The sequence below is a fragment of the Diadema setosum genome, chromosome 16, assembly GCF_964275005.1.
Source record: "Diadema setosum chromosome 16, eeDiaSeto1, whole genome shotgun sequence".
Classification (NCBI taxonomy): domain Eukaryota; kingdom Metazoa; phylum Echinodermata; class Echinoidea; order Diadematoida; family Diadematidae; genus Diadema; species Diadema setosum.
In genome coordinates, this window is record NC_092700.1 from 19,246,131 (window position 1) to 19,255,810 (window position 9,680).

Here is a 9,680-nt window from a genome sequence, read left to right on the forward strand (position 1 = left end):
CGGCTAAGTCGATGAAATTTCAAGAACACTTTCACGGAAAACCCATTGAATTCCCTGTGCCTAAGTCGAATAAGATTTTATTGTGTAATAAATCACTGCCAAAATCACGAGACGCCAGTTTTTGTTTTAATACAGTATATACCAAAAGAAACTTTGCGTTAATAAAAATTAACGTTTCATTAACGCAAGCGGTTTCACCTGAATCGTTAGTAACGGGAAAATTAACGTTTGTAGTAACGATGAGTAACGATCCCGAGCGCAAATTAACGATGTTTCGTTGACATTAACGATGTAACGCGAGAACTCACGCGAGATTTTGGTTTCCGTTACCCAGACCTGGTGAAAGGACGACGTAGCCCCTGCCGAGTGTAGCGATCTATGCCTTATACTTAGCGGAGTCTTTTTCGCGAATCGAATCACGATTTTGCGAATGGTTAATATGCGACCGGGGTCACCAAAAATGCACGCCGGGCCACCAAAAAAAGCCGGATGTTTGCCTTCAGTTTTGGATATGAACAGCGGTAACAATCGGCTCCATAAGATGCTAGAATTAATGTCAGATGTTTGCTCTTAATTTTGGAAATGAATTATGGTAATATTCGACTCCGTATAATACTAAAATAAATGTCGGATGTTTGCTTATACTTTTGGAAATGAATAATGGTACAATCAGTTCAGTATGGTGCTGAAATTAATGTCAGATATTTGATTTTGCGTTCAGAAATGAATAAGGATAAAATACGGCTCCGGAAGATGCTGAAATAAATGTCGAATATTTGCTTTGACGTTCGGATATGAATAATAATGATATTCAACTCCATACGAGGATAAAATAAATGCCGGATGTTAACTTTTACGTTCGAAATTAAATAACAATAACATTCATCTCCGGAAGATGCTAAAGTAAATGTCGAATTATCCCTTTGACGTTTGGAAATGAATAACAATAATAATCAACTTCGTATGATGATAAAATAAATGCCGGATGATTACTTTTACGTTCGAAAGTAAATAACAATAACATTCAGCTCCGGAAGATGCTAAAGTAATGTCGAATTATCCCTTTGACGTTCGGAAAATAATGAATAACAATAATAATCAACTTCGTACGACGATGAGATAAATGTCGGATGTTTGCGTTTACTTTCGAAAGTAAATAGCAATAGCATTCGCCTCCAGAAGATGCTATAAAAAATAAATGTCAGATGATTGTTTTTACGTTCGGAAGTGAATACATGTAGCAGTAATATTCTTCTCCATACGATGCTGTATAACTGTCGGATGTTTGCTTTTAAATTTCGAAATGATTAACAGTAACATTTAGCTGCGTTTGATGGCAAAGTTAATGTTTGATATTTGCTTTGACGTTCGGAAATGAAAAACAATAGTATTCAACTCCGTCCGATGATAAAATAAATGTCTGATGTTTGCTTTTATGTTCGAAAGAAATAGCAATAATATTCAGCTCCGGAAGATGCTAAAATAAATGTTGAATGTTTGCTTTGACGTTCTAAAATTAATAACAATAATATTCAACTCCGTACGATGATGAAATAAATGCCGAATGTTCGCTTTTTTACGTTCGAAAGTAAATAGCATGTAATATTCGGCTCCGGAAGATGCCAAAATAAATGTCAGATGATTGCTTTTACGTTCGGAAGTGAATAGCAGTAACATTCTGCTCCATAATTAAGATGCTAAAATAAATATCAGACATTTGCTATTTAACATTTCGAAATGAATAACAATAACATTCAGCTGCGTTTGATGGTAAAGTAAATGTCGGATGTCTGCCTTGGCGTTCGAATATGAAAAACAGTATAACATTCGGCTCCTTACGATGTTGAAATAATTATTGTTAGATGATTCATTTCACTTTCGGAAGTGGACAACAGTAACATTCGGCTCCTTACGATCATAAAATAAATGTCGGGTGTTTGCTTTTGAATTTGGAGATCGAATAACGGTAATATTCTGCTCCGTACGATGCTAAAGTAAGTAACAGATTGTTTCTTTTACATTTTGAAATGATTAACGGTATCAATCGGCTCAGATGATAAAATGAAAAGCGGATGTTTGCTTTCACGTTCGGAAATGAATAAGGATGATAATTCAGCTCCGTAAAATCCTAGAATGAATGTCGGTTGCTTGTCTTTACATTTGAAAATGATTAACGGTAACATTCGGCTCCGGAAGGTGTTAAAATACTTGTAAATGGTGGATGATTGCTTTTACAATCAAAAATAAATAACGGTCACTTTCGGCTCTTTACGATGCTAAAACAAATGTCGGATGTTTACAAATGTCTGCAAATGCTCCCATTTTCTCATTTCAAACGTAAATTTTGACCACCTAAATAGGCATCAACTTTTATTATAATCGATGAACCTATTTGCTAAATCTTAGAACTCAGAATAACGGTTAAAGATGATTACATTTTCTATTTATTTATGTTAGACGTGGGTACCGTCCTGTATCACTTCAGTAATACTTATTATTTATTTTTCTATGTTTAGTAGGACCGATTTAGTTTTGCTCTTTTTTTTCGGGCCACCAAAAAATAAAAATCAATCATTTTGGTGGCCCGATCGGGCCACCAAAATAAAAGTTAGTATGGAGCCCTGGCCTGCATCAATGTGGATAAAGTCTTGCTGAAGGGCAAATATCGGGCACACCGCTCCAGCTCTCGGCTCCAGAGTAGACAACACATGTACATTATACATGCGTACGCGTGGTGTAACTGTAAGTCGATTTTTTTTTCGACTTACGCACAAGTCGAAACTCGCCTAAGTCGATGTGTTTTGCTCAGTCCCGAGAAGATCGACTTATGCGAGTTTAACTGTATATATATATATATATATATATATATTATATGACTATATTGTTTGCAAAAACCGATAAGTCCATATTTGTCAAATGGAGATATTTGCGATTAAAGGTCAAGAAAAATAAAGAGAATAATAAGAAAATTTTTGCTTCTTTTCACCATAACTTCCAAAATATACCTTCATATGTAATGACCAATATATCATTTAAAAGGTATTATTTTGTACTTTATGACAGAGACCGTACTTCAAAATCTTCAAAAATGGACTTATCGGTTTTTGCAAACAAACTCTTCATACATATATATATATATATATATATATATATATATATATATAGCAAGAGTAAGGAGGCGGTAGACGTTGCTTAATTGAATCCTCACAAGTGATTTTACTTCAAGCTTTCGGGCTTTCTGCCCTTTGTAAGACTGATGACAAATCGGACAAAATAATCTATAAATACGTACGGTGTGAGATGCCGTTTAATTAGTTGCCGTTATTATTTATATGGTTGCCTGCTTTGACATTCGCGAGGAGATTCACATGTGTGTTTGTATCCGTATCTATATGTACATAGTGTAGTGCGCGCAGGATTGGAACAATCATCCCTCAGTATTCCTACGTCAGGCGAAACGGGCATCTTTCCTGACGAATTGGCCCTTATCAGGCTCCAGAAAACGGCAGTTCTTCGTGAGCGGTTACTTCTTTCTAGCAACGCGAAAGCGAGGTAACAAAATTCCATTGCCTTCTGTGTCTTCTGAGCTTTCTAATGATGCCTAAATTGCAGAATTTAGTGATCTCTTTGAATGTCTACTTTAAGTCAAAAAGATGCGACGGCCAGGGGTTCAGTAGCTGAAGAAACACGACTCACACTTTTATATATATATATATATATATATATATATATATATATATATATATATATGTATATATATATATATATATATATATATATATATATATATATATATATATATATATAAACCCATTTGGATACATCGTAGGGCCTATTCAATTGAGCTCTCTTCTGATATACCGTTCACCCTTTACGATTATTCGAGACAAATTATTATCACTATACGTCGCATATATGAGTAAAGAAATAAATGCCTTGTAATGACAATGAACATGCATGAACCCAACAGAAATACTTGAGAGATAAAATTTGACTCGGAGACCTGTATCTAAATCTCTCATATAATTGAGGTGACATGACAAGTTAATGGGTGTACCAAGAATTGTGGGAAATCATACGTCCTTAAAGCTCTCGGGACGACTCATTTACTGTACTGACATTGGTAACGTAGGAGTTCGTCTGTGTGTGTGTTGGGGGGGGGGGGGGTTGCATTGACGGCTGTTAAAGTCGAAATGATTGTGGACACATAAGGTTCACTTAGACTTTTCTACTTCGTGACAATGTAGACTAATGTGTAACCTGCCCGTGACTCACTGCTGAAGCTGATGATTGTGCTAAATCGTTTCCCGAGGTGGGACTCTTTCTCAGACACCGAAAGCATGGCAAGACGTGTGTGACCAACCCTGGGCCGACTGTCAGTGTTGTGCTGTTACCTGCACACCACGGAAATTCGAATTGTGGAAGGGTTCCAAAGTCCGATGCCCCATTCATACTAGGCATTCTAGAGTTCCAGCTACAGCAAGGGGTCCTGAAGCGCTCTAAACTCTAGTTTGAACAGACAATCGGGCATTTAAGTTGAAGTACTATAAAGTTATGCCCACCTTTGTGTTTGGGGTATGAGATAAGTGCGGATACAGTTGTGGAAAACAGTACGTTTTGAAGAGTGGAGCTGCTGGGCGCAAAATTCCCTTCTTTAATAAGTCCAGATGATCAAAGGAAGCACTACCAAGAAACACTGGCTTCCTCAAAGTTATTTGCAAGAAGACGACAGTATACTGCAGTGGAAATAAACGCAAAATCCAAGGAGCACACACATTAGCTGTGCAATTACCCACATCTTGACTGCTACGATAGTTGCATGTCAAGGGTATTACTTATGTCATTTTGGACACACAGACTGTCGATACACAACATCGGTGGCCCGGTGGAGCGGCGCCACTTACGAATGTCGGGCCACCAAATTTCTAAAAGTCTTTCAGTGGCCTGATCGGGCTACTAAGATTCTAAATGGATTGCTATGTTTCTTTTCATTTCGGGTCAATTCATTTCATTTTCGGGCCACCAAAATATCAATTATTTAAAGCTTTTAGTGGCCCAACCGGGCCACTTGAGAAAAATGTTAGTGTCGAGACCTGTGCAATACATATGAAGAGTTTGTTTGCAAAAACCGATAAGTCCATATTTGTCAAATGGAGATATTTGCGATTAAAGGTCAAGAAAAATAAAGAGAATAATAAGAAAATGTTTGCTTCTTTTGACCATAACTTCAAAGATATACCTTTATATGTAGTGACCAATATATCATTTAAAAGGTATTATTTTGTACTTTATGACAGAGACCGTACTTCAAAATCTTAAAAAAATGGACTTATCGGTTTTTGCAAACACACTCTTCATATATGCCTACATGATACCGAGGATGCGATGTTGACCACATCAGAAATTGCCCTAAAAAGCCATTTACTAAGGCTATCCCTTTTGGCACCTGTCCATCCCTTCCCGAACTGGCAATGATGATTCAATTGCATGTCACGTAACATGTGTTTACATGGATGTCCTTTCCACAGGGATTGTTCTATGCTTTATCAATGAGATGATCAATCACAAAGTCAGAAACCGTAGCACCATGGACAGAGAGAGAGAGAGAGAGAGAAGAGAGAGAGAGAGAGAGAGAGTTGTTTTATCACGGGGAAACAAAAACATCCGGAAAGATGAGTTGTAATGACCTATAAAGAGTACACACACGCATTTAATGAAGGTCCCCCAAACAATTTCCTGCTTTCGTGTTGCTGGGTAAAGAGGACAGCTCTTTATAGAAAAAAAGATGAATATAAACATAAATAAACTGAAAAAAGTTTTCGTTTTTCTATTTTGGTCCCATTCATTCCCACAATTCTAGAAACAACTCATAAGGTGTGTTTGTTTGTTTGTTTGTTTTTTTTCTCAATCGTCCTCTCTGGGTCTCATTAATTGTATAAGTCGTACATTCAACAGACTTTATCTCGGTAAACAAGATGATAAAGAAAACATTTGGATTGTATAGAACTAAATTAAAATGTTTATGATTGATTTGAATTGAGACAGATGCATTGTGTTAAATTAGCCCCCGACAAAGGAAGGTATATAACTGAGATGTAATGTATGTATGTATGCATAACATACATGCATACACAGCATAAAATTAAAAAAAAGGAAAAAGAATCAACCTTGCATCGATACTGCACGAACAGATTCGGGTTATCGTACACGCAATTTAAACCACAAAAGTACAGTCATCATTTCTACAGTTTAGAAAAAGTTAGGCAAGGACGCAGGTGCTGAGTTCTGCACTACTAACAACAATCATAAAAGCTAAGTAATGTTTTTTGTCTAACAAAAAAATACAAAAAAAAAAACCAACAACAACCAAGGCTACAATATGCCATGGGAATATAATTTGCGTTAATCAGGTGCACGATAACACGTATCTTTCCCTCTGCCTCGTGACCTTTTCAAGCCGGATGTGGAAAAAGGTAGTGCACTGAAACTAAAGCGAGACAGTCTAGCGTGTGACACCCACCGGCCACCTCGACAACCTATATGATGAGATATTAAAAAGTACATTTGACGTCTACAAACTGTTGTGATTAATCAATCATTAGAAGGTAATCTTTTGTCCTTTGGTTTGTGCCACATACCACAGACATACAGTTTCCGACGAGACAAAATTGGTAGATATTCACCCGAGACTTAAAATGGTCCGTAACCTGCTCATAGTTTTTTTTTTTTTTTCCACGCCCTCTATTTTTTTTCTTTCTTGTTGTTACAAGAATAAACATCCCTGATAAGATATCACACACACGCAAAACTATTCAGCAAATATTGACTTCAGCAAGAATTCTCCTCTTCAAGGGTCGAGCAGAGTAGTACCTAATTATTACAAATTTAGCAGACAAAGAATAATCGCCATCCTACAAGAACAGCCTATAGTTGAGTTGTAACTATCAAATTACACTTAAACGTTCATCAGTTATTGTGAAATCAAAATTCTGCATAAGGACAAACTCTCCCTAAGCTGGGGCATCGATCCGGGGGGGGGGGGGGGAGGGAGGGCAAGGGCAAACATCCCCCCCCCCATAATTCGCAAGATGTGGATGAATTTTTTTTTTAATTGTTCAAATATTTTACCCAAAGTGTGCACCAGATCGTTGAATTTCACTTCTGTAAAGTTCAAATGGATTCCACCAAAAGAGCGTTGAATTTAAATTCTAAAAGTGCAAAAAGCTCCCTTACAAAAAAAAAAAAAAAAAAAAAAATGGGAGGGGAATCCGTCTCTCTCCCCGACCCCCCCCCCCCCCCCCATTGCTCGGTTCACTCCATAGATTTAGTACACTTTGGGCATTGACAATATTTTCCCAATGTTCCACAAAAAGTGGGCATTAGATTTAATAACTTAGTTTCACTTAAAATCCAAAAAATGCAAAGGCTCCATCAAGTGGGAGGGGTACCCACCCCTTCCGCCTCCAGAGTGATGACGCACACACGGAACAAGAGCTGAGATACCGCGATTTAGCCATTCACATATCCCCGAATATTTTTTCTGAAGTTTTTGATAGATTAAAAAAAAAACAAGAGACCCGCGGGTCTAGCGCTCACCTGAGTATCGCAAGTTCACCTTTCACGCAGTCACTAATCTAAATTATTCACAACTCTACCAAAATTTGACCAGGCATTCTCAAGTAGAAGATGAAAATGTACAATAAGGGCCCAAATTTTTTAAGATTCCTTAGATATTGGGGATTGGGGCCCCCTGGGGCCTTCTGGGTGGGGCATGGTGCCCATTATGATAAATTTAGATCCTGACCCCCTAGGGATGCTACCTGCCAAGTTTGACGAAAATCCATCATGAGGTGTTCAGGAAGAAGATGAAAATGTACAATTCAGGCCCCCATTTGGTGGACCTTCCCAACCACCCCCCCCCCCCCCCACCCCTGCCCCCAAGAGGGGCACCCCTGGATCTCCTATAAACAAACTCAAAACTACAGTCATTAATGTACTCACTCATAGTATTATCTTAGCTCTATAACTTCTGATTCTAGAGAAGATTTTTAAAGATTCCTTCATTTTGGGGGTTTGGGCCCCCCTGGGGGCCCCCTGGGTGGGGCATGGTGCCCATTTTAACAAATTGAGATCTTAACCCCTTAGGGATGCTACCTGCCAAGTTTGGTGAAAAATGGGTCCTGGGGTTCTAAAGAAGAAGATAAAAATGTACAATTTAGGCCCCATTAGGACCCCTCTTCACCCCCTCCCCTGGGTCCCAAGGGGGGCACCCCTGATCCTGCCATGAACAAACTTGAAACTACAGTCATCAATGTACTAACTCATAATATTAACTTAGCTCTGTCACTTTTGGTTCTAGAGAAGAAGATTTTTACAGATTCCTTAATTTTTTATTTTTTATTTTTTATTTATTTTTTTTTTTTGGGGGGGGGGGGGTTTGGGCCCCCCTGGGGGCCCCCTGGGTGGGGCATGGTGCCCATTTTAATAAACCGAGTTCCTAACCCCCTAGGGATGCTACCTGCCAAGTTTGATGAAAATCGGTTCTGGGGTTTTCAAGAAGAAGATGAAAATGTAAAAAGTTTACGCACGACGCACGACGCACGACGCACGACGCACGACGGACGCCGGACGAAGGGCGATCGCAATAGCTCACTTGAGCCTTTGGCTCAGGTGAGCTAAAAATCGAAATATTTCACCAAACCTGTGCACCAGATCGCTGAATGTCAGGTCTGAACATGCGAAATTTCGCTCATGTTGGAGGGGGATACCCCCTCCCCCTCCATAAAACACTTTTACCTCTCCCCTAGCTCGGTCTCTTCGCTCCCTCGCACAGATCTTCCAAGTTTTGCTGCCCCTAAGTCATGAAAACGGATCGTCGCCCTCTATCTCTTCGCACAGTAGGCCTATGTACTGTGCAGGAACTTTAAAGGGATGATGCAATTTTGTTTACGACGTTTTTGATGATAATTTTTTTAGATAATGTGAAACCCCTCATGAAATATGAAAAAGCATATAATTATAAGCCGAATTCAGAGTTCATTAGATGAAAAATGGGTGAAAATTGGATGAAGTATCTTGCAAAAAGTTAAAAGCTGAATTGTCACCTCAACCAACACTAACCATCCCTTTAATCACTGATTGTGAAGTATATAGGCCTTCTAATATAGTATAAAAATAATCATCATGGAGCTCCATTGTTAAACACACGTTTCTACCTGGGAGTTGTGCACCATTGCCCAGTGTCCAGTCGAGGGGTCAAAAAGGTCGAACGGATGGCCATAACCTTCTTCCGCTCGGCAAGACTGGTCAGTACAATGCCTGCCAGACAGTTAAAATAAGATAACACTATGGCGCTACAAAACACTGCTGTTCATACACGTTGTACTCAATGTCTTAAGCGCCATGCCAGGGAGGTGGGGAGAGAGTCCCACCTCCCTGCTATATCCTACCACGTACTTGTCACTTAAAGAAAAAATAATTATAAAAATCGAGCATTATCATTTTGCCGCTACAATCATCATCATGATCATGATCATAGCCATCATCACTGCAATAGTACAGATTAAAAAAAAAAAAAATGTTACGAAGGTCGGCAACTCCAGAGAGCAATCACGAGCCGGGGGTTGAACTTTCACTGACCTTTCACGCTCCATCTGCGAAACACACAACCATGGATAGGA